At 42.1% G+C, this 22,803-nt stretch overlaps 1 protein-coding gene across 1 annotated transcript in view; it reads right to left on the reverse strand.

The window, feature by feature from the left end:
* LOC137384307 (monocarboxylate transporter 4-like) overlaps nucleotides 1-21,077 on the reverse strand; it is a 44,616-nt gene extending 23,539 nt beyond the window's left edge. The window contains exon 1 of the mRNA XM_068058162.1: nucleotides 20,966-21,077. The gene's annotated coding sequence lies outside the window, so the exon portion shown is untranslated. The remainder of the gene's footprint in view (nucleotides 1-20,965) is intronic.
* Between the last annotated feature and the right edge of the window lie 1,726 nt (nucleotides 21,078-22,803).

The following is a 22,803-nucleotide window of genomic DNA, read 5'->3' on the forward strand; positions in this document are numbered from 1 at the left end:
TTCCAAGCTAGACCAGACAGTATAAATGAAATTTGCTTACATAAAAACAGTAACCACTCTTCAGAAAGTAATGAATTGGCATGACTTGCTTTGGAGCACCCAAAGTTGAAGATGCTATAGAAATGCAATTTATTTCTTTTTACTGCACAGTTGGAACCAACATTGAATCTACTACTGTAAAAATTGCAGCCATGGATAACCAAGGCTATACTGCGCCAACGCAGCAATTCACCAGGGACATTTCTGCAAGCAACTCAAGTTATAGTGTCCACTCTCCAGAGAGAAAGCAGAGCTCTATTCAAACATATTTATATGCATGCCCAGAGCTCTATTCATCAGCCATGATTTCCTAATGAATTTTAAGCTGTTTATAAATTTTAAATGTTTTGTCCAATATATAACTGTACCAAGACCTTATTTATTATTAACTACCCAATTATTCCCATTGTCAATCTATTTTCTTAGGAAATGAGCAGATCACAATGAACACCTTGAAGAGTGGAAAGGGAGTAACTTGGGGGAAAGAAATATTGAAAACTGGTAGAGAATAAAAGCTTCTAGGCAAAGCAATAGCTTTTGCAGTGTTTCATTCTGCTCTATTAAACTGCAGAGAACTATGTAATACATTTTAGCAAAGTCATCCCTGTCACCACCTTGAACTCCAGCTTCACTCTATCCAGTTTTTAAACTCTGGTCTTGCACATACTGTGGCGTTTTACTGCCTAGTTGTCCTTGATTTCACCCCCAGAATATATGATTCTTTAAAAAGCATGACATTTCCTACTGCGCTGGTATTACAAGTGTGAAATTTTTGTAGAAACTAAGGAGGTGTAGGGTGGCCTGTGAATGACATGTGCCTTTCGTTGCTAAGATGCCAGACACCGAAAACTTCTTTTCCTTTCAAGGAGGCTTTTTTTTTTAATAAAAGGCACAAATGTATGGTCACTGTATACTTACAGGCAAATTTATTCATGGACATTTTCTTCCACTCAGAACTTCTCTGCGTGTGTGTGTGTGATTCAGAAAATAAACTGTATGAGGCTATGTTATGTTATAACCAAAGCAGATACTGTTGGTAAAATTTTTAGTAATTGGATTGGAGTTTCTGTGATTTTTACGCCATACTGGTACTTAGGAATGCAAAATCGCACTGGTCGCCACTAAAATAAAATGCCCCCAGTTTATTTACACAGCCCAGCAGGATGCTCCACTTTTTTTGGTAAATAGAACCAAAAAATAAAACACGATGTTTAAAACCAATTTACACTACAAGGTGATTTTCCAAATGGGTGCTCCTACCATGGAGCCATGCCTTCTTAAGAGGAAGATGACAGTATCTAGTAAAACACCCTTAAAGTAATGCTCTGTAATCTTGCTCTCAGCAAAGAGCCTCACCATCAGGAGTTCAATCAATCCCACGGATTACATGAGCAGCAGGTGCTTGCACTCAATTGATGTTCAGGTTGCATTTAACCACAGCAACGTCATTACGTGCATCACTGACTATTATTCAAGAAGTGGTCATGATGCCTTCATTATACTGCAGTCCACAAAGCTTACATTTTTGGAAAGAGAAGAAATACTGGGGTCTTTCGGAGTCCCCAGCTAAACTCTGTATCCATGGCGGTTGGCTCTCTTTTAACCTACTTAACCTGGTTAATGTTCTGATGAAAGGTTATCGACCTGAAACATTAACTCTGTTTCTCTCTTCACAGATGCTACCTTACCTGCAGAGTATTTCCAGCATTTTCTGTTCTTATTTCAGAGTTCCAGCATCTGTGGTTTTTTTTAAAAAAAGAGATACAGCACTGAACCAGGCCCTTCGGCCCACCAAGTCTGTGCCGACCAACAACCACCCGTTTATACTAACCCTACAGTAATCCCATTTTCCCTACCACCTACCTACACTCGGGGAAATTTACAACAGCCAATTTACCTATCAACCTGCAAGTCTTTGGCGGTGGGAGGAAACCGGAGCACCCGGCAAAAACCCACGCGGTCACAGGGAGAACTTGCAAACTCCGCACAGGCAGTACCCAGATGCTTTTGTAAACATGTTAATGCTTCTGCTAGAATAGATATTTCAATGCTAGCACCCATCTTATTAAAACTTCATGCACAAACTATATGCATATGTTTATTTTCAGTTTTTTTATTAAGATCCTTGGCTAACTCCCTCACAACAGGAATCCTTCCTTGGCTGGGAAATTGGGTGGGTAACTGCCTCCATGGGCTGCACCTCTCATTCCGTGGTCAGGATGTGATAAAAGTGGGATCACTTGTCTGATACGTTTCGCTGTGGCATCATCATGGCAACCCGACCAAGACCAGGAACTCACCGTGGAACCAACTTATGGGAATAAAGCCATGTCTCCCTATCTTTGCATACATTACCCATCATATATCAGATAAGGGTGGAAGACTTGAGTGGTCATATTCTGGCTTTGTGAGGAAGTCAGTTCTTCCATGCCAATACTTCAAGTATACAGCTTTAATATGCATCATCACATTAATAATTTATGTTACCATTTAACACAACTTTGTTTATAATTGTCAGAGAGAAAGTCACGTTTAAGTCCCAGGAATGGTAATTAATTAAAATTAACCACTACGCCACAGCAACATTAATATCCATACAGTTATTAAATGAAAACTGCATTGTTTTAGAGGAGATTGATAGTTGGCATGATAATTTAGTTGCTATCTTAATACTGGTTGTTAAGAGCCTTCCTCTACTACTGTGGTTTCAGCATCAGCAGATAACCTGATCTATCTATCCTCGCTCAATCAACTAAATGTGTTGATCAGACGACACCAGAAATGTTAAAACTTATTGACATTTAGCATCAACAGGTGCAGTGCTACACTGGTTCAATGACTCAAGAGTTTCAGTTGCAGAGTTAATATACTAACTGCACGGTATACTAACATTGTTATAACATTTTTAAAAGAATAGTTTTACATGCGACAAAGCTCATGTTGAGGAGTGATCTTCAGGATAACTGAACCAAAACTGTCTGCAGTCAAAAAAAAATAAATCGCTTAATCTCAGACACATCTGGAAATCTTACAGCCCAACAAATGTGATCAGGAGTTCCGAAGAAGTGTCACTGAACGGAAACATTAACTCTGCTTCTCTTTCCACAGATGCTGCCAGACCTGCTGAGTGGTTCCAGCACTTGTTTTTATTTCAGATTTCCAGCATCCGCATTATTTTGCTTTTATATAAATGTGATCAGGCATATGTTTGAAGATACTAAATTATCTCAGTGCAGACATAGCTCCAGTTGTTTGCTTGGTATTTCTACTAGCCCCTGAAAACATTGCTCCTTAATCTAGATGTGTAATAGGATTTGAGTTGCTGTCAAAATTAATTTGTAACTGGATGAGGAACTGATCTGTAATGTGACAGGATAGTATGGATAGTACGGATATAATAAGGGGTCTTTCAGTAGTTTGAAAGATGCAACCTTCACAGTAAAGTACCTTAAATAAACATTCTGAAACGTAAGAAGTGAAAATGCTGGAAATGCAGAACAGGTTCGTCTGCATTTGAAACAGAACACCAGGTTAGCATGTCATGAGTTACTCTTCCGAGAGAACTAGTTCTGATGAAGAGTTACACCAAGAAAGTTAACCTTTTTCAGATACTGAGCGACCTGCTCTGCGACTTCAAATTTTATTACAAATTCCTAGCATTTGTATCTTTTTAAATCTTTATTCTGTCATTTTAATTTGAATCTTTTGACTTCAAAACTTTCCTGTTGATAAAAAAAGTTTCTATTTAATAAGCAATTAACAGGAACGTATTTCTGGTCAACCGACGGGCACAGTGACAATTCTTACACCCGTTAAAAGGTCACAGTCTTTAAAGGTTGAAAAATAGAAAATGGGGCATTTCTCCAGAGGTTATAAAGGATGATTAAATTACAGGCAACAGTGACAGGCTACAAGCACTGTACGAAACTGCAACTAACATGTTTGTAATGTTTAACCTTTCCATGACATTCAGACTGCTGAGGTTTGGCAAGGCTCTTCCAGATACTTAAAGTGCATCTGCATTGTCAAAGAATAATAGCAGAGTGATAGCTCCACAAACAATTTGAAGGTTAAGTGTTAGCCAATTTAAGATCACAGTTTCAAATATTTTGTTGCATTCAAATCTATCACATACTTAAGCATCAGAAACAGTGGCTAAGTCTAATTAATAGGGGAATATAACTTCACATGGTCAATTTTAATTCAAAATGATTCTGGTTATTCATGCAAAAATCATAGGTATTTTCCTTTTCTTAAAATCAAAGATCTTTTAAATCAAATTGAATATGACTAATTTGGAATGGTTAAGTAATCTACTAAAGAATTAGCTACACTCATTTCTAGACCTTGTTATGATCACCAGTATCCACACTAGTGGGGTATGGGACTGCCTGGAATGCTCTACAGAGAGCCTGCATGGACTTGATGCACCAAATTTTTAAAAAATTCATTCATGGGATGTGGGCATCACTGGCTATGCCAGCATTTATTGCCCATCCCTAATTGCCCTTGAGAAGGTGGTGGTAAGCTACCTCCTTGAACCGCTGCAGTCCATGTGAGGTAGGTATACCCACAGTGCTGTTAGGAAGGGAGTTCCAGGATTTTGACCCAGCGACAGTGAAGCAACGGCGATATAGTGCCAAGTCAGGATGGTGTGTGACTTGGACGGGAACTTGCAGGTGGTGGTGTTCCCAAGCATCTGCTGCTCTTGTCCTTCGAGGTGGTAGAAGTCGCGGGTTTGGAAGGTGCTGTCGAAAGAGCCTTGGTGCGTTGCTGCAGTGCATCTTGTAGATGGTACACACTGCTGCCACTGTGCGTCGGTGGTGGAGGGAGTGAATGTTTGTGGATGGTGTGCCAATGGCCTCCTTCTGTGCTGTAACAATGACTCTATGACTCAATGACGAGTGATTCCTGCACCAACTATATTACAAGCTCAGCTATCAGAGAACTGTTCCATTGTATCCTTTTAATATATAACTCACTTCCTTTGAGCATTTGAAATGCCATAGCATACAAGGCTACGGGCCAAGTGATGGAAAATGAGATTAGAATAGACAGGTGCTTGATGGCCAGCACAGACATAATGGGCCGAAGGGCCTGTTTCTGTGCTGTACAACTCTATGACTCAGGAAAATATTATGCTGGATTTTGCTCATAGCAGCAAACAAACACTGTCAACCATTTGTTAGCCTGCAGGCAAGTGTAAATCTTTCTGTGGACTTTTGCATGGCAAGTTCCTGTCAGCCAATCGTCCAAAGAGCCCAAACTCCTGCACAGGGCATCTGGGTTCTGTGTGAACAGGGCAAGCAAGTGAGTGTCTCCTTCAGCAATCAGATTAAAGAATCTTTACTGAGCAGTACAGGGTCTGAATCAGAAAGTGTAAGCTGCAATATTGAATTAACTGCCAAATCAGTTACAGGAACTGAAATTAACAGAGAGAAAGAAAGATATGTTTGAAAAAAACGTGAGATGAAAGGAAAAGTGAAAAAAAGTATTTTTTTAAAATCTCTGACAATAATTAGAAGTTGAAGGAATGAGGCTCTATGCTTGTAAAATTAATTTTTCAGAGACAGAGGAGTAGTTTGGCCGTAGTTAAGACTTCACCATGCCATTATAAGGGTATTTTGACTGGAATGGATAAGACTTAACTTTCTGTTGCGAGTTTTATTTCCATCTAGTGTGCAACTTCACACCAATCAGTGCAATCCACTGGTGAGACAGACAACAAGGTGGCATTTACGGGGAGCTTTTGGAAGAGCAGAGCATCACAGATGGCAACGTCCGGATTTCTGTCTGTCTTAAAATGGTAATTCTATGAGAACCATCCCATTTTGTGGATCAGAGTGGGAAGTTACAAAGGAAGAGACAGATTGTGAACGGGTAAAACTATGGAAGATAAAAGTTCAGTCTGGGAAAGTATAAGTTATAGAGTTATACAGCACAGAAACAGGCCCTTTGGTCCATCGTGTCTGTGCCGCTCATCAAGCACCTAACTATTCTAATCCCATTTTCCAGCACTTTGCCCGTAGCCTTGTATGCTATGGCATTTCAAGTGCTCATCTAAATACTTCTTAAATGTTGTAAGGGTTCCTGCCTCTACCACCTCTTTAGGCAGTGTGTTCCAGATTCCAACCACCCTCTGAGTGAAAAAACTTTTCCTCAAATCCCCTCTAAACTTCCTGCCCCTTACCTTAAATCTATGCCCCCTGGTTATTGGCCCCTCCGCTAAGGGAAAAAGTTTCTTCCTATCTAATCTATCAATGCCCCTCATAATTTTGTATACCTTAATCATATCCCCCCTCAGCCTTCTCTACTCTAAGGAAAACAACCCTAGCCTTTTCAGTCTCTCTTCATAGCTGAAATGCTCCAGCCCAGGCAACATCCTGGTGAATCTCCTCTGCACCCTCTCCAGTGCAATCACATCCTTCCTACAGTGTGGTGCCCAGAACTGTACATAGTACTCCGGCTGTGGCCTAACTAGCATTTTATACAGCTCCATCATAACCTCCCTGCTCTTATAATCTATGCCTCGCCTAATAAAGGCAAGTATCCCATTTGCCTTCCTAATCACCTTATTTATCTGTCCTGCTGCCTTCAGTGATCTAAGGACAAGTACACCAAGGTCCCTCTGACCCTCCGTACTTCCTAGGGTCCTACCATCCATTGTATAAGTTCATTCACTTTTGATCTGAGAAAGACAAATCAATATATTTTCTTAATGGTGAAAGACTAGGGTGGGAATTTTCTGCCCCATGAAATAGCGGGCTGGTGGCGGGGGGCACAAAATGGAGCGGGAGGCAGGGGAGGGCCGTTCCCAACCCGCTCCCGCCTCCGCTGCAAATTTACACGGGGTGGCAGTGGCAAGAAACAGCCAGCCGGCCCCAGGCCAATCAAGGCCCTTAATTGGCAAACAAACTGCCACTTAAGGGCCTCCATCGCCACCACGGGTATTTTACCCTTGGCTGGCGGGCAGCTGAGGCCTCAGAAAGCCTGCCTGTTGAAACCAGGCAGCCTTCTCGTGGGCTGCGGGAGGCCCTCCTGATTGTGGGGCACAGTGTGCCCCACAGAGGGCTGCCCCTGACGCACATGCCCCTGCCCCCCTCACCAACCCCCCTTGCCTCGCCGGGGCCTGGTCAATTGTTCTCAGCAAGGCCCTAAAAACTTACTTTTTTTCTGGGGCCATCCTTCATCTTCCTCCTGAAGCTGAGTGTAGTCCCAGCAGTGGCCACCACTCCCGGTGGCGCTGCTGGGACTAAGAGCTGCCGGCCTGCTGCTCCATTATGCAGGACCTCTTACCTCAATGAGGTGGAAGCCCCGCCCAAGACATATTAAAGGCCTGGGGGGCGTAAAATCCGGTCTGGCTTCCCAGGCCTGGTGGAGGTGGCTCACCACCAACTTTAAGGCCAGTGGGCGGGGTCCCCCTGCCCAAAGAAAAATTCTGGCCCAGGAGCTGTGGAGGAGCAAAGGGATTTGGGTGTCCATGTGTACAAATCAGGCACCACATTTAGCCTTATTATGCACAAACAACCATTTGGGATTTTATATATAACTACAAAAATGATGTAATTCATTTTCAATAAATGAAACACACTAATGATATGGTGCAACTTAAATCCTGTAGTTAATGCACGTCAAGACTTCCAGAAAATAGCCTGTTGTTTGCCACCTTACAAACAGTTTACAGAACCATCAGTTGAGTAATTGCTCTTTATTTTACTCATCACCGCTTATCAAGCATTTTGCTGCTTTTTAACACATACAACATGGGAGTATTCATTGATAAGAGGACTTGAAGTCTTGGACAATATTATTCATATTTGTTTATCACCAGGACATCAACTATTTGACAAAATCTAATGAAAAACCATGATGTATTCTCATTTGCCATGAGTATAAGGCTAGATGTCGCCTTTTAAGGAGGAACCCTTATTTGCCAACTCCCTTGTTGATCCTTCTTCCCTTCACCTTCTTCCCCATGGAAAAATTTTTAAAAACTTGTATTTATGTAGAACCCTTAACATAATAAAATATCCAAAGACGCTTCACAGCCCTTCTTCAGATCCCATCCTTCCTTCCAACTTGCCCTTTCCTATATTTTCACTCTCCCCTATGGCATTCTGCTCTCTGACTCCGAATGATTAGTCCTCAGCAAATGCCTCAGCTTCATCCCCTTACACCCTGCCTCAATGAATTTCGAGCTCAATGTAATACCGCCACCTTCACCTCCCTGCCAACTTCTTTGGCCAGAAAGCTTCAGCTTTTTTCCGATCTTCAGAATTCTCATTCCGCCTGAATCCCTCTCTCTGGCTTCGCACTCTCTCGATCTTTTCATTGGGAACTGCCGACATAATATCAACATTCTCAATTTCACTACATCCCCCCCCTCACACTCTAATCTATCTCTGAACTTGCAGCCCTCTGTTCTCTCAGGTCCAACCCTGATATTGTCATTGAATCTGCTGACAAGAGAAGCACTGTTGTTTGACAGATAGCCCTCTATTTTGCACAGGCTGCGCCAACCTTCTGACAACTCTTCCTACGTCCTCCTGAACCATGACCCCACCACAAAACATCAAGCCATTGTTTCCTAAATTATCACTGACCTCATCTCCTGCGGAAATTTTCTGCCCATGGCCTCTAATAGCCCCCATACTCTCACAGCCCGCTTCTACTTCTTTCTCGAGATCCAAAAACAGGACTGTCCCAGTTGGCACATCGTTTAGCCTGTTCCAGCCCCATGGGACTTTTTTCTTCTCATCTAAACTCTATTTTTTTCTGCCCTTGTCCACTCTCTTCCCACCTACTCTTCCAGCAGCCTCCTCTGCAAATGGTGGAGCAATGAAAATGGGGGCGCAGAGATCTCTGAGGGTTGTAGAGCTGGAGAAGATTGCAGAGATAGAGCGGGGCAAGGCCATGAGGGATTTGAACACTAGGATGAGAATTTTAAAATTGAGGCGTTGCCGGACCAGGAGCCAATGTAGGTCAGCAAGCACAGGCACTTGGTGCAAATTAGAATACATGTACCCCAAATCACTCTGCTCTTCCATAACACCATCACTTTTATTTTTTTTAACCAAAATGTATCACCTCAGACTTACTGACAATGTATTCCATCTGCCAGTTTTTAGCCCATTCCCCCCCCAATTGTCAATGTCCCTTTGCAGCTTCCTTTGGTCTTCTAAATATTTAACAATACCTTCTAGTTTGGTTTCATCTGCAATTTTGGCACCACTCCTTGTAGGCCAAGGGTGTCAAATGTATGGCCTGCAGGCCGGATCAGCCCACAGAACACTTTCATCCAAACATTCATAAATGTCAAACCTGATGTATATGTGGGCGTGAAGTTGGGGGGTGGGGGGCTGCTGGCAGAGATTGGACTTGTGCCTGAGACGCCCATTTGCAAAGTTCTTGATCTTCACAGAATCATCAGTGTTGGTTCCAAATAAAGGGTGAGCAGTCACCACAGAACCTTTTTGGAGGGAGAACTGTGAAAACCTTTGACAATGGGGATGAGAACACGCAGGTGTTGGGCTGAATCCTGGGCAGTCTCCATATTTCTTGTCTGAGACAAAGATACTACTGTTTCAAGGCCTCTCTCAATTCTGCTCATTTAGTAACATAGGAGGAGGAGTGTTACAGCCAACTAAAGTGATGCACCAATCAAATTTCCCACTTTCTGCAATGACTACTCATCCTTTATTTGGAACCAACACTGATAATTGCATGAAGATCAGGAACTTTGCAAATAAGCATCTCGGGCACAGATCTGTGACCTACCATTCCATATGCAGCACCTTTCGATACCAGCCCACTGAGTTACACACACCAACTATTCCAGGGTCACTGACCTGAAACGTTAACTCTGCTTCTCTCTCCACAGATGCTGCCAGACCTGCTGAGTATTTCCAGCATTTCTTGTTTTTATTCCAACTATTCTAATGTTCAGTTCAGCATCTTGTGCCAAAGAAGAATATTAATGTATCTTTATCCAGTTTTCAATTCAGAATTGCTCAATGAATTATTTAACGAGCTGTGCTGTTAAACTTTGCAAATAATTTTTCCATACGTTTTTCAGGGTTCAACTTTAAATCATTAGAGTGCTCGCTGCATCTCAGAACTGCCTGGAAGATACTTGGAAACTCAGATAATGCATGCAGATAACTATTTTTTTCAGCATCAGTTAAAGGCACTTAGTAGTGTTTAGAAGTTCAACATGAACATTCAAAATAATGCCAAAAACCTCTCAGAGCATCAAATTTACTTAATGTAGTCCTTATGTGTATAGTAGTTTTAGAAAATTCATCTAGTTCATGCACTAAGTGCTGGATTAGATAGAAAGTAATCAAAATTAAAAACACTGGTGAACAGCCTGAAAGTTAGCAACACACAAGTATGGATAATGCAGCCTCTGGTACTATTGCAACTGCTACTCAAAGTCTAATGATGCAATCTCTACTAAAGAATATGCTAGTGCATATGTCTGTGAGCAGCTGGTGGCATTGTAGTAAATCATTTTAATTAATACATTTTATATGATTTCTTTTCTTTTGGGCCTCCTTATCTCGAGAGACAATGGATACGCGCCTGGAGGTGGTCAGTGGTTTGTGAAGCAGCGCCTGGAGTGGCTATAAAGGCCAATTCTGGAGTAACAGGCTCTTCCACAGGTGCTGCAGAGAAATTTGTTTGTTGGGGCTGTTGCACAGTTGGCTCTCCCCTTGCGCCTGTCTTTTTTCCTGCCAACTACTAAGTCTCTTCGACTCGCCACAATTTAGCCCTGTCTTTATGGCTGCCCGCCAGCTCTGGCGAATGCTGGCAACTGACTCCCACGACTTGTGATCAATGTCACACGATTTCATGTCGCGTTTGCAGACGTCTTTATAACGGAGACATGGACGGCCGGTGGGTCTGATACCAGTGGCGAGCTCGCTGTACAATGTGTCTTTGGGGATCCTGCCATCTTCCATGCGGCTCACATGGCCAAGCCATCTCAAGCGCCGCTGACTCAGTAGTGTGTATAAGCTTATTTTATATGATACAGTTTAATTAACCTATGGGTTGGTGTAACCAGGCACCTCACCAGATACAATAGTGCACCTCTCAGCACCTCACTAGAGAAGTATGGTACTACTACACTATTACAAAAGCATAGAAAAATTGAATTAGTAAAATGATATAAGCATACCGAAATATCTAAAGTCCTGACATTTCTGTTTCATGACATCCATGCTTTCATACCGTATGGATGCTAAGAATCCAATTACATAGAAACATAGAAAATAGGAGCAGGAGTAGGCCATTCGGCCCTTCGAGCCTGCTCCGCCATTCATTATGATCATGGCTGATCATCCAACTCAGTAGCCTGTTCCCACTTTCGCCCCATACCCTTTGATCTCTTCAGACCCAAAAGCTATATCTAACTCCTTCTTGAAAACATTCAATGTTTTGGCCTCAACTGCTTTCTGTGGTAGCGAATTCCACAAGCTCACCACTCTCTGGGTGAAGAAATTTCTCCTCTTCTCAGTCCTGAAAGGTTTACCCCGTATCCTTAGACTATGACCCCTGGTTCTGGACTCCCCCACCATCGGGAACATCCTTCCTGCATCTACCCTGTCAAATCCTGTTAGAATTTTATAGGTTTCTATGAGATCCCCCCTCACTCTTCTGAACTCCAGCGAATATAATCCTAACCGACTCAATCTCTCCTCATACATCCGTCCTGCCATCCCAGGAATCAGACTGGTAAACCTTCGCTGCACTCCCTCTATAGCAAGAACATCCTTCCTCAGATAAGGAGAACAAAACTGCACACAATATTCCAAGTGCGGCCTCACCAAGGCGCTGTATAATTGCAGCAAGACATTCCTGCTCCTGTACTCGAATCCTCTCACTATGAAGGCCAACATACCATTTGCCTTTTTTACCGCCTGTTGCACCTGCATGCTTACCTTCAGCGACAGGTGTACGAGAACACACAGGTCTCGCTGCTCATTCCACTCTCTCAGTTTATAGCCATTCAGATAATAATCTGCCTTCCTGTTTTTGCTACCAAAGTGGATAACCTCACATTTATCCACATTATACTGCATCTGCCATGCATTAGCCCACTCACTCAACTTGTCCAAATCACCCTGAAGCCTCTCTGCATCCTTCTCACAACTCACCATCCCACCCAGTTTTATGTCATCTGCAAATTTGGAGATATTACATTTAGTTCCCTCATCTAAATCATTAATATATATTGTGAATAGCTGGGGTCCTAGCACCGATCCCTGCGATACCCCACTAGTCACTGCCTGCCATTCGGAAAAAGACCCATTTATCCCTACTCTTTCCTGTCCGCCAACCAATTTTCTATCCATCGCAATACACTACCCCCAATCCCATGCACTTTAATTTTACATGCTAATCTCTTATGTGGGACTTTGTCGAAAGCCTTCTGAAAGTCCAAATAAATCACATCCACTGACTCCCCCTCATCAACTCTACTAGTTACATCCTCGAAGAACTCTAGTAGATTTTTCAAGCATGATTTCCCTTTCGTAAATCCATGCTGACTCTGCCCGATTCTACCACTGTTCTCCAAGTGCTCTGCTAAAAAATCTTTGATAATGGACTCTAGAATTTTCCCCACTACCAACGTCAGGTTGACTGGTCTATAATTCCCTGCTTTCTCTCTATCTCCCTTTTTAAATAGTGGGGTTACATTAGCTACCCTCCAGTCTGTAGGAACTGTTCCAGAGTCTATAGAATCTTGGAAGATGACCACCAATGCATCCACTATTTCTAGGGCCACTTCCTTAAGTACTCTGGGATGCATACCATCAGGCCCTGGGGATTTATCAGCTTTCAATCCCATCAATTTCCCCAACACCATTTCTCTACTAATACTGATTTCTTTCAATTCCTCTCTCTCACTAAGCCCTGTGTTCCCCAACATTTCTGGTATGATATTTCTGTCTTCCTTTGGGAAGACAGAACCAAAGTATGCAGTTAGTTGGTCAGCCATTTCTTTGTTCCCCATAATAAATTCCCCTGTTTCTGACTGTAAGGGACCTACATTTGTCTTCACCAATCTTTTTCTCTTCACATACCTATAGAAACTTTTACAGTCAGTTTTTATGTTCCCCCGCAAGCTTGCTCTCATACTCTATTTTCCCCTTCCTAATCAATCCCTTGATCCTCCTTTGCTGAATTCTAAACTGCTCCCAATCCTCAGGTCTGTTGTTTTTCCTGGCAAATTTATATGCCTCTTCCTTGGATCTAATGCTATCTCGAATTTCCCTTGTAAGCCATGGTTTGGCTACCTTTCCCATTTTACTTTTGCGCCAGACAGAGATAAACAATTGTTGCAGTTCATCCATGCGCTCTTTAAATGTTTGCCATTGCCTATCCACCATCATCCCTTTAAGTAACATTTCTCAATCCGTCATGGCCAACTCGCACCTCATACCTTCGTAGTTTTCTTTACTAAGATTCAGGACCTTTGTCTCAGAATCAACTACATTACTCTCCATCTTGATGAAGAATTTTATCATATTACGGTCGTTCGTCCCCAAGGGGTCTCGCACCACTAGATTGTCAATTATTCCTCTATCATTACACAATACTCAGTCAAGGATGGCCTGTTCTCTAGTTGGTTCCTCAACGTATTAGTCCAGAAAACCATCCTGTACTATTATTTATGTTATTTTTATAATCACACTGGGCTGATGTAACTGCACAACATCATAACTTGTGATAGGCAGCAAGGCCGCCACATGTCCTGTGCAAAGAGAGGAACAGATGGCACATGATGGGGCATGTTTGAAAAAAGTCGCTGACCACAAAACTAACATTTGTGGTGGTGACTCTAATTTAGTAACATTAAAAATGTTACCTAATATTTTACTGCAGAGTTCCCTGTTTATACCATATGCTGCATTGGTTTGGGGATTTTGAATTAAGATTTTTTTTATTTAATTGGCATGGGTAAAGGGCCTGCTCAGAGACTGCATGCTGGATTATATTAAAATTATAACATTTATAATGGCCAGAGGACAACATTCTCCCCAGAAGGATGTAAAGCTTTATTCTTCTCTGAATACAGAATTTAATCTAAGGGAATGAAAGGAAAGATTTTCAATTTGCTTTAAGTGATTGAAGGCCTGTCACATTCATGGCAACATTCCTAAAGCTTGCTGTTACTATTAAAGTATCCTCATTTCCACAATAATTTGCCATGTGAGTAGAACATAACATATATATCGGATTGTTATTTTTCATGCTATCTTCATCTGAGGTGAGTTAATGAATTATAAAATATACAAGATTTGCATTTCCTTGTCACAGGCAGTGAAATAAATTGTAAAATCCCAGCTGGTCAAATCAGGTGATATCATTTCTGGTCAAAACATGTGGAAATCAGCAAGGCAATTTTCAAACCCTAGTATGAACAGCTTACAATAAATATACTTTAAATGGGAGAATCCTTAATATTATACTTATTATGAAGAACTATCACAGCCTGCGTTGTTTTATGGCAGTAACACCTTTCAAGTTTCAGATAATGGCTGCTAAAGCACTTCAGCTTTCTCTCTTATGGTTTATGACATTATCTCAAGCCACTCAATGTATCAGTGCCATGGAAAGCAGAGTAACACACTGCCAGTTGTTGGGTTATGTTCTGTATATATTTATGCTAGTCCTATATTAGTTGCAACAATAAAACATGGCGATTGTGTCATTCAGTTCCTTTTCCAATCAGGCACTCTCTGTGAGGAGCAAAGCTTACTCACAGCTCTGGTTGGTTAATCATGGGCCCACAACCCCTGATTTTCCATCCAATAATTTATGTGGACAGGAAACTAAGGTCTGTAGGCCAGCAGTTTCCCAACCAGTATTCTCTGTGTGTGCTGCTCCTTCCTGGAAACACCAAATCAGGGAATCAGCACTTAATCAGCTAAACCAGCGCAAAAGATTATGCAATTTTAGTGCAAATTGAGATTCTGCAATCTACTGCACCCATTAAAAAAAATCATACGAAAAGCTGGCTCCACCAACAAAACTGACCATGTACCCAGCTCGAATAATCACCATTGCCAATTTCTACTATTGCGCTCGTTTGTGGGACTTAAAGGAGGCTCTAAAAATGGAGCTTTATTTGGCCACAAGGACAGTAATAGGCATGTTTTAAAAGATGTGAATGTAATTTTATTACTTTACTAAGAAACTGACTACTGTACACCAATATGACTTGCAAATAGTTCTGTATAGTTTTTTAAAGTCATTTTGCTTTATTTAAAACTAAGTTACTCACATATGGTGGATAAAACACTGTTTAAAATGCTTACTTTTTGCGATAAATCCAGTTTCAACTGTATTAATCCAAATGCACCACATTTCCACTCATAGCAATATTTTTAAAGCAAATTATATTTTTTAAAATGGTACGTTCTAAAATGCGGCCCAATTGCACGGTTCGTGGCAGTTGTCAATTGTGGCAGATAAGTAAGCTGAACCCAATTTTGTCCTCACCACCTACAATATAGGTAAGGTCACTATGTAGCTATCAGAAGTGAACTTGGGATGATCTTTCGCTTTCTAACGATACTAATTCTCGTTGTAATGTAAAGGGATCATAGGTTCCACCATCTTAAAATATTTAGTAATAGATTATGGAAAAGCCAATGAATATTGAATCTTAATCACATTTCACAAACATTTTTTTTTACAGTGTTGATGTACTGGAAGGATCAGTCACATATGCCATCAATACTTAATGAGTCTATTTTCAACTTAATGGCAAGAATAAAGAAAATGTATTGTATAGGAAAAAGGAAAGTTGCCAGTTGCAATCCCGACAGACTCAGACTTGGGCAGGGGACATTAAAACAACAATAACTTGTAGTTATATATCGCCTTTAACATAATAAGATGCCCCTAGGCACTACACAGCAGCGATATCAAACAACATCTCTCAGTAAGTCACATAAGGTGATAATAGAGCAGAGGGCCAAAAGCTTGGTTAAAAAAAATAGATTTTAAGGAGCATCTTAAAGGAGAAAAGAGAGGTAGAGAGGCAGAAACGTTTAGGGCAGAAATTCCAGAGTTTAGGGCTTTGACAGTTGAAGGCATGGCTACTGGTGCTGGAGTGATTAAAATGGGAATGCTCAAGAGGCTGGAATTGGAGGAGCACATATATCTCAGAGGGTTGTGTGGCTGGAGAAGGTTATAAATGGAGGGAAGGACGAGGCCATGGAGGGATTTGAAAGCAAGGGTGAGAATTTTTAAATTGTGGCATTGCTTAACCGGGTGCCAATGTAGGTCAGTGAGCACAGAGGTGATGAGCGAATGGGATTTGGTGCGAGTTAGGACACAGGCAGCTGATTTTTGGATATCAAGTTTATACAGAATGTGGGAGGCCAGCCAGGTGTGCATTGAAACAGTCTAGTCTAGAGGTAACAAAGGCATGGATCAGGGTTTCAGTAGCAGATGAGCTAAGACAGGTGGAGTCATGCACTGTTACAGAAGTGGAAATAGATAGTGATGGCGCAGATATGTGGTCAGATGTTCATCTCCAGGTCAAATATGACACCGAGGCTGTTAAAAAGTCTGATTCAGCCTCAGACAGTTGCCAGGAAGTGGGATGGAATAGATGGCTAGGGATCAGAGTTTGTGGTGGGAACTGAAGACAATGGATTTGGTCTTATCAATATTTAAGTGGAGTAAATTTGTGCTCATCCAGTACTGAATGTCAAACAAGCAGTCTGACAATTGAGAGACAGTGGAGGGGTCAAGAGAGGTGGTGGTGAGGTAGTGCTAGGTGTCATCAGCATACATGCAAAAACTGACGCTATATTTTTTGATGATGTAGCCAAGGGGCAGCAAGTATTAGAGAAGCAGGAGGGAAACAAGGATACATCATCCTTAGGGGATACCAGGGCTTACGGTGCGGGAGTGAGAAGAGAAGCCATGGCAGGGGATTCTCTGGGTACAAATGGATAGATAAGAATGGAACGAGGCAAGTGCAGTGCCACCCAGCTGGACAATGGTGTAGAGGATTTGGAGGATGGTGTGGTCAAAGACTGCAGGCAGGTCAAGAAGGATGAGGAGGGATAGTTTACCATTGTCAGTCACATAGGGTGTCACTTGTGACTTTGATTAAACTGTTCTGGTACTGTGACAAGGAATTCAATCAGTTCTGGGAAAAATATGCACAAATTTGGGAGGTGACAACATGTTGAAGGAATTTGGAGAAAGGGAGGTTGGAGATGGGCAGTAGTTTACAACAATGGCGGGGTCAAGAGATTTTTTTTGAGAGGGGTGATGACAGCAGATTTGAAGAAGTGAGGAACAGTTCCTGAGGAGACAGAATCATTAATATCAGCTAACACAGGCACCAGGACAGGAAGTTTGGTGGTCAACAGTTTAGTGAGAATAAGATCAAGGGAGCAGCAGGTGGGTTTCATGGACAAAATGAGTTTGGAGAGGGCATGAGGGGAAACAGGAGAGAAACTAGAAAAATGCAGGTTCAGAGCTAGGGCAAGGGAGAACCTTAGAGGACGTTTGGCCCAGTGAGCTAGGGGAAGGGAGGGGTAACTAAATGGATTTTCTCAATTTTAGTGACAAAAAATTTGTGAGCTGCTCGCACTTATTCAAGGTAAGGGTGGTTGAAACAAGGGAGCGGAGTCTAAAAAGATGATTTGCAGTACAGAAACAAAGTTGGGTGTTACCGTTGTATTCGAGGATGATCCTGGAATAGTGAGCAGTTTTGGCAGACAACAGCAGGACCTGTTAGTGCTTTATTTGGTCCAGCCAGATCTGGCAGTGATTTGGCTAAACCAGTTGTCCACCATATCTGTTCAAATCTGCACCCCTTTAAATTAAGGGAGCAGAGATGGGGGCCGTACCAGGGATAACAGCCAGGGTGAGAATGTGTAATGGTTTTAATGGGGGCTAGGACATCAAACATGGAGGTAAGGATGTGGTTGAGCATATCAGTAGCTGCAGAAATGTTGTGGTGAATGGACAGTCAGAGGCCAGACAGCTGGAATTTTGAAAGTGCAGTTACTAGTGAACTGGGAGAGAGCTTTTTTGAGGGGTGGACACAGAAGGAGGCAAGATTGGAAGGGTGAATGTGGGTGGAGAGCGACACAAGGAAGTGTTCAGAGATGGTCCTATCTGTGATTGATAAGATAGATGTAGCCAGGCCACGTGAGATGGCAAGGTCAAAGGGATAGCTGTGAATATGGGTAACGGAGAAAGTTATTTTCAGTGATTTAAATCGGGTTACTCACTGGTGGAAGTCTAGACACTCTTATTAAACATGTTGTTTTAGTGATAAACTCATTGTCTGCTGTATTCATACAACTGCACCAGGTTACCACTCTTAAATACATCAAGGAATATTTTTAACTCAAAGAAAAAAATGTGTTCCATTAAGCTGACAAATTACTGTTCATGGAAGATTTTACATTTAGGATTATGCAAATAAATTGTAGCAGAATCTCTTGGCCTTGAACTGTAACCTGGCCAGTGCAATGTCAAATATAATTTGCACCCAATTTCCAGATTGCACCCAAAGTCCAAACTCGACCCCTATATTTTGGACTGATGCAAAAGATATTAAAATTCTCTCGTGCGTGTCCCCTGCCGAAGCCAACAAGACAGGTTTCAAGATAGAAGTGCAAGACCTAGGTCGAGTGTGTAATTACCCAAACTATCCTACAACTGGCAACACAGTGCACACGTCCTCCATCATTGCTAGTTAATCAAGTCAAGTCCACAAAGGAATAGAAGGGGCTGTTTATACAGTCAACCCATAAAGATTGTCTCAGTTTTAGGTTGAGAATAATCTTCAGCCAATGAGACTTCATGATATAAATGTGGCCTGACTGTTATGAATCCTCTCTTTTTAGAATTGATCATCATAGTTGTACTGGCGTAATTTTAAGTATAGAAGTCCTATTGTTCGCATGTTAAAACAGTACTTCAGCATGAATACCCAGTCTAGTCAAATTAAGGCTGGATCGGGGTGTGATTTGGCACTGAGTCACGGTCGGGATGATTGTTTCTATCTTTTAAAGCTTGAGAGTATGCATTTCACTCCGACTGCTCAGTCACCCCCACCCCCAATCCTTTGTTCATTACAAAGCCCCGAAAGCCGTTTTCTGCACGTCTGCCCAGGTATCTCTGTGCACAGAAGCGTGACTGTAACAATATGCTAATCTTCAGTAATTAGTAGTAATAGAATCTATTTTTATTTCGCCATCCCTACAAATACCCGAAGCTGGGAATGTGTGAAATGCTACTGTGTCCCGGGTGTCCAGGTGTCAGTGAGTGCGGGGAGAAGGAAGTGGAACAAAAGCCATCATTGCCACTGCAGGAGGACGTGAGAGACGTGACCTGGGAATGAGCCGGAGAAGAGCGCGCAAAGTGCTCACTGCCTCGCTAGAATCACTCAACGCTGAATAATGTACCCGATGAGGGCAATTTGAGCACGAAACAGAAAATCTAAAGGGAAAAACGAGGCGACTGATGCCCAATGACACCGGTTAGGAAATGGCCCCGGCCTTTGTCTACCTTCACCACACACAGCGCCAGTCGCAGTCCCGGTGCCGAGCTGCAGTGCTCGTAAATCAGCGGCAAAATCGAATCTGGGATCTTCCAAATCACATTAAATTAAATAAAACCTACCAATGGGGTGGTCTGTGTGGTAAAGAGTGAAAATAAATCTCTCTCTCCCACACACACACGTCGCATCTTACTCTGGGCAGTGTATTCACCCCAAGCAATAATGTTTGTTGAACAGGAAAAGTTGATCATTGCGCTTCTTCAATCTATTAATCAGATGGGCGAGAATTTAACATTTAAGAGGTTTCATTAAACCGACAGAAAATACTAGATTCGATACAAAATTAACCTTTTAAAAAAAAAGTGCTACAAAATCACCATCTCTACACAAAATATTTGTATAGAATTTCTATTTGGCCTCAGTGAAGCACAGGACAATAGTCGCCTCGGAGGAACCACAAGACAGTAATTTAATAAAAATGGGTCCGGATATTCCAATTAAGGTCAAGCAGTTTGCAAATCTAATCTTCATAAACCTTTCATTACATTAAACCACACCGGGATACAGACATTGTAAACAGCAGTAGGGCTGCTCAAGGGTTCTTTTTTTATATTTGTTGCTGCTTTTCAGTGCACTCCATGTCATTGCAAAGAATTCCCTCCGTGCAGGAAGACCGAGAAGGTAAATGAAAGTTTTGTTGAGAAACGCTATAGAAGTTCATTACAGGGAACACTTAGCGGGCGAGCATGACATCATTCTGTGCCGAACATGAGGAAATTCAATGAAATAAACGCTTCCGGCAGTTTCTACTCAGTTCAACTTTATTATATCTTTCACCATCGTGCCTGCCCGGTTAAATCCCCAGAGTTAATCAGTTGCGAGATGTTTCATTAACCTTTGCCTCCAGCAGCCAACCCATCGCCATTTGCTGTTCGCACCCACGTTGTGCGTGTTTCGTGCTCATCCCTTAAGAAGCACCCGCTTTCGAATTCAAGGGTGCACATTTTATGTAATCATTAAAATCTAGTCGCAGTTTCCCACATCTAACCTTACAGCCTGCGAAATGCGATTTCTGGAACAAGCATCTGTGCGATGGCATTTCATCCTCCAAGAACCGAACACAATGCTGCTCCCAGCAAATTAATTCAGACGCAATATTGGTACAAAGTGTGAATATAAATATCACCAAAAAATGTACAAATGTGGTCCTGTTAAGGCATTTAAATATAAAACTTCAAATTCTGAAGAAAATTGCAGAAATTAGAGGCTAATGATCATCATATTCAAATATCCCATATTATAGCATGATAAAATTATGTCTCGGTGCTCACAATCTATTCTCGCCATATAAATTTGTAGACTGTAGGCCCTTACCTCGTTGGTACCACCACGATACAATTTTATTCAGGACGATCCTGTGATGCTCTCCCACGCTCTACTCTTATTCACACTGGGGCCGAGACGTCAGTCACTGGCCTCAGAACGGATTCCGCTGGGTCCTAGTGGCCTCCTCACACTTCTTCCAATAAGACAGCTCATATCGGAGGTCCTTGCATTAATAATAGCGTTTGTTAATAACGAACGCTGGTCATACTTTTGAATGGGTGAGGAAAAGAATACTTCAGAAGGTGCCAAAAAACTAGCCCGCATTTTCACCACAACAGCTTGCATTTATACAGCGTACTAACACAGTAACAGGTGTCACCCCAGAACTCCTTTTCTCCTAAGGAAGATCAATAGAAATAGAACAAAAGCAAAATACTGTGGATGCTGGAAATCTGAAACAACAACAGAGAATGCTAGAAATACTCAGCGGGTCAGGCAGCATCTGTAGAGAGAGAGAAACAGAGTTAACCTTTCAGTTCAATGACCTTTCATCAGAACTGGTAAAAGTTAGAAATATCATAGATTTTAGGCAACTGTAGGGGAGAGGGTGGAAAAAAAAACAAAAGGGAAGGTCGGTGATAGGGTCGACACATAATAGTTGGTTAGCTCAGTTAGTATATAGTTTAGGAGAGATTAAATGACCAAAGGGTTGGTGTAAGCTCAAAGGGAATGGTAATGGGACAAGCAAAAAAAATGTCTAGAGGAGGTGTGAATGGCAGAATGATAAACAGCTGCCATCCAAAAGTGAAAACAAAAGAAAAACAAGAAAAACAGCAAAGAAGAGGGAAACAAAATGGGGGCAGAGGTTACAGTCTGAAATTGTTGAACTCAATGTTGAGTCCGGAAGGGTATGAAATGCCTATGGGAGATGGTGGCATAGTGATAATGTTACTGAGCTAACAATATAGAAGTCCAGGCTAATACCTTGAGAACACAGTTCAGATCCCACCACGGCAGCCGGCTGCATTCAAATTTAATTAATGAAGCTATTATCGATTGTTGTAAAAACCTCTCTGGTTCACTAATGTCCTTACCTGGAGTGGCCTACATGTGACTCCAGACCCACAGGACAGCGATTGGCTCCTAACTACTCTCTGAAATGGTCTAGCAAGTCACTCAGTTATCAAGGGCAATTAGGGATGGGCAACAAATGCTGGCTTTGCTAGTGACACCCACATCCCATAAAGCAATTAAAAAATGAGTTTGCATTGAGCTTCTTTAGAACACTTCAGGAGGCTGAGGTCAGAGTGGGAGCAAGCTGGAGAATTAAAATGACAGGTGACCTGAAACTAGGTGTCACACTTGCAGATTATTCTTCTTGTTGTGTTGCTACACCTTCCCTTGCCACTGTTCCATGCAGGTGCTGACTCAGGAGTTGAAGATGTTCAGAGCTGCATTTCTCTGGTAGTAGAAAGCATTCTCGGAGATGCTTCATCATTTGGGATGCCTCTCTGCAGTCGCTGTGACAGAATTCGTTTAGTTGTGTCACCACTTCCGCATAAGGTCTTTGCAGTGGTCAACACCAGTCTTGAGGCTATTAAGACACAGCCAAGTAGGCCATATTTCATTGGCTTCTGATGGGGGGCTTCCTCTGGGTCATTACACAACCTGTGCACCTTCGTCTGTAGATGTCTTGGCCAATCAGCATGGTGACAGTTGTGGGGTTTACTGTCTAGGGGTTGGACATTATATAAGAAGCTGCCCCACAACTTGAGCCTCTTTGTTGCTGGCTCTTTCTGGAAGACAGGATGATGAGCATCACTGATATGTTTTGTTCATTCTACTCGTGATGTAACATTCTTCCTTATGGTGGGTGGAGCAATACC

This window comes from Heterodontus francisci, chromosome 26, assembly GCF_036365525.1.
Source record: "Heterodontus francisci isolate sHetFra1 chromosome 26, sHetFra1.hap1, whole genome shotgun sequence".
Lineage (NCBI taxonomy): Eukaryota > Metazoa > Chordata > Chondrichthyes > Heterodontiformes > Heterodontidae > Heterodontus > Heterodontus francisci.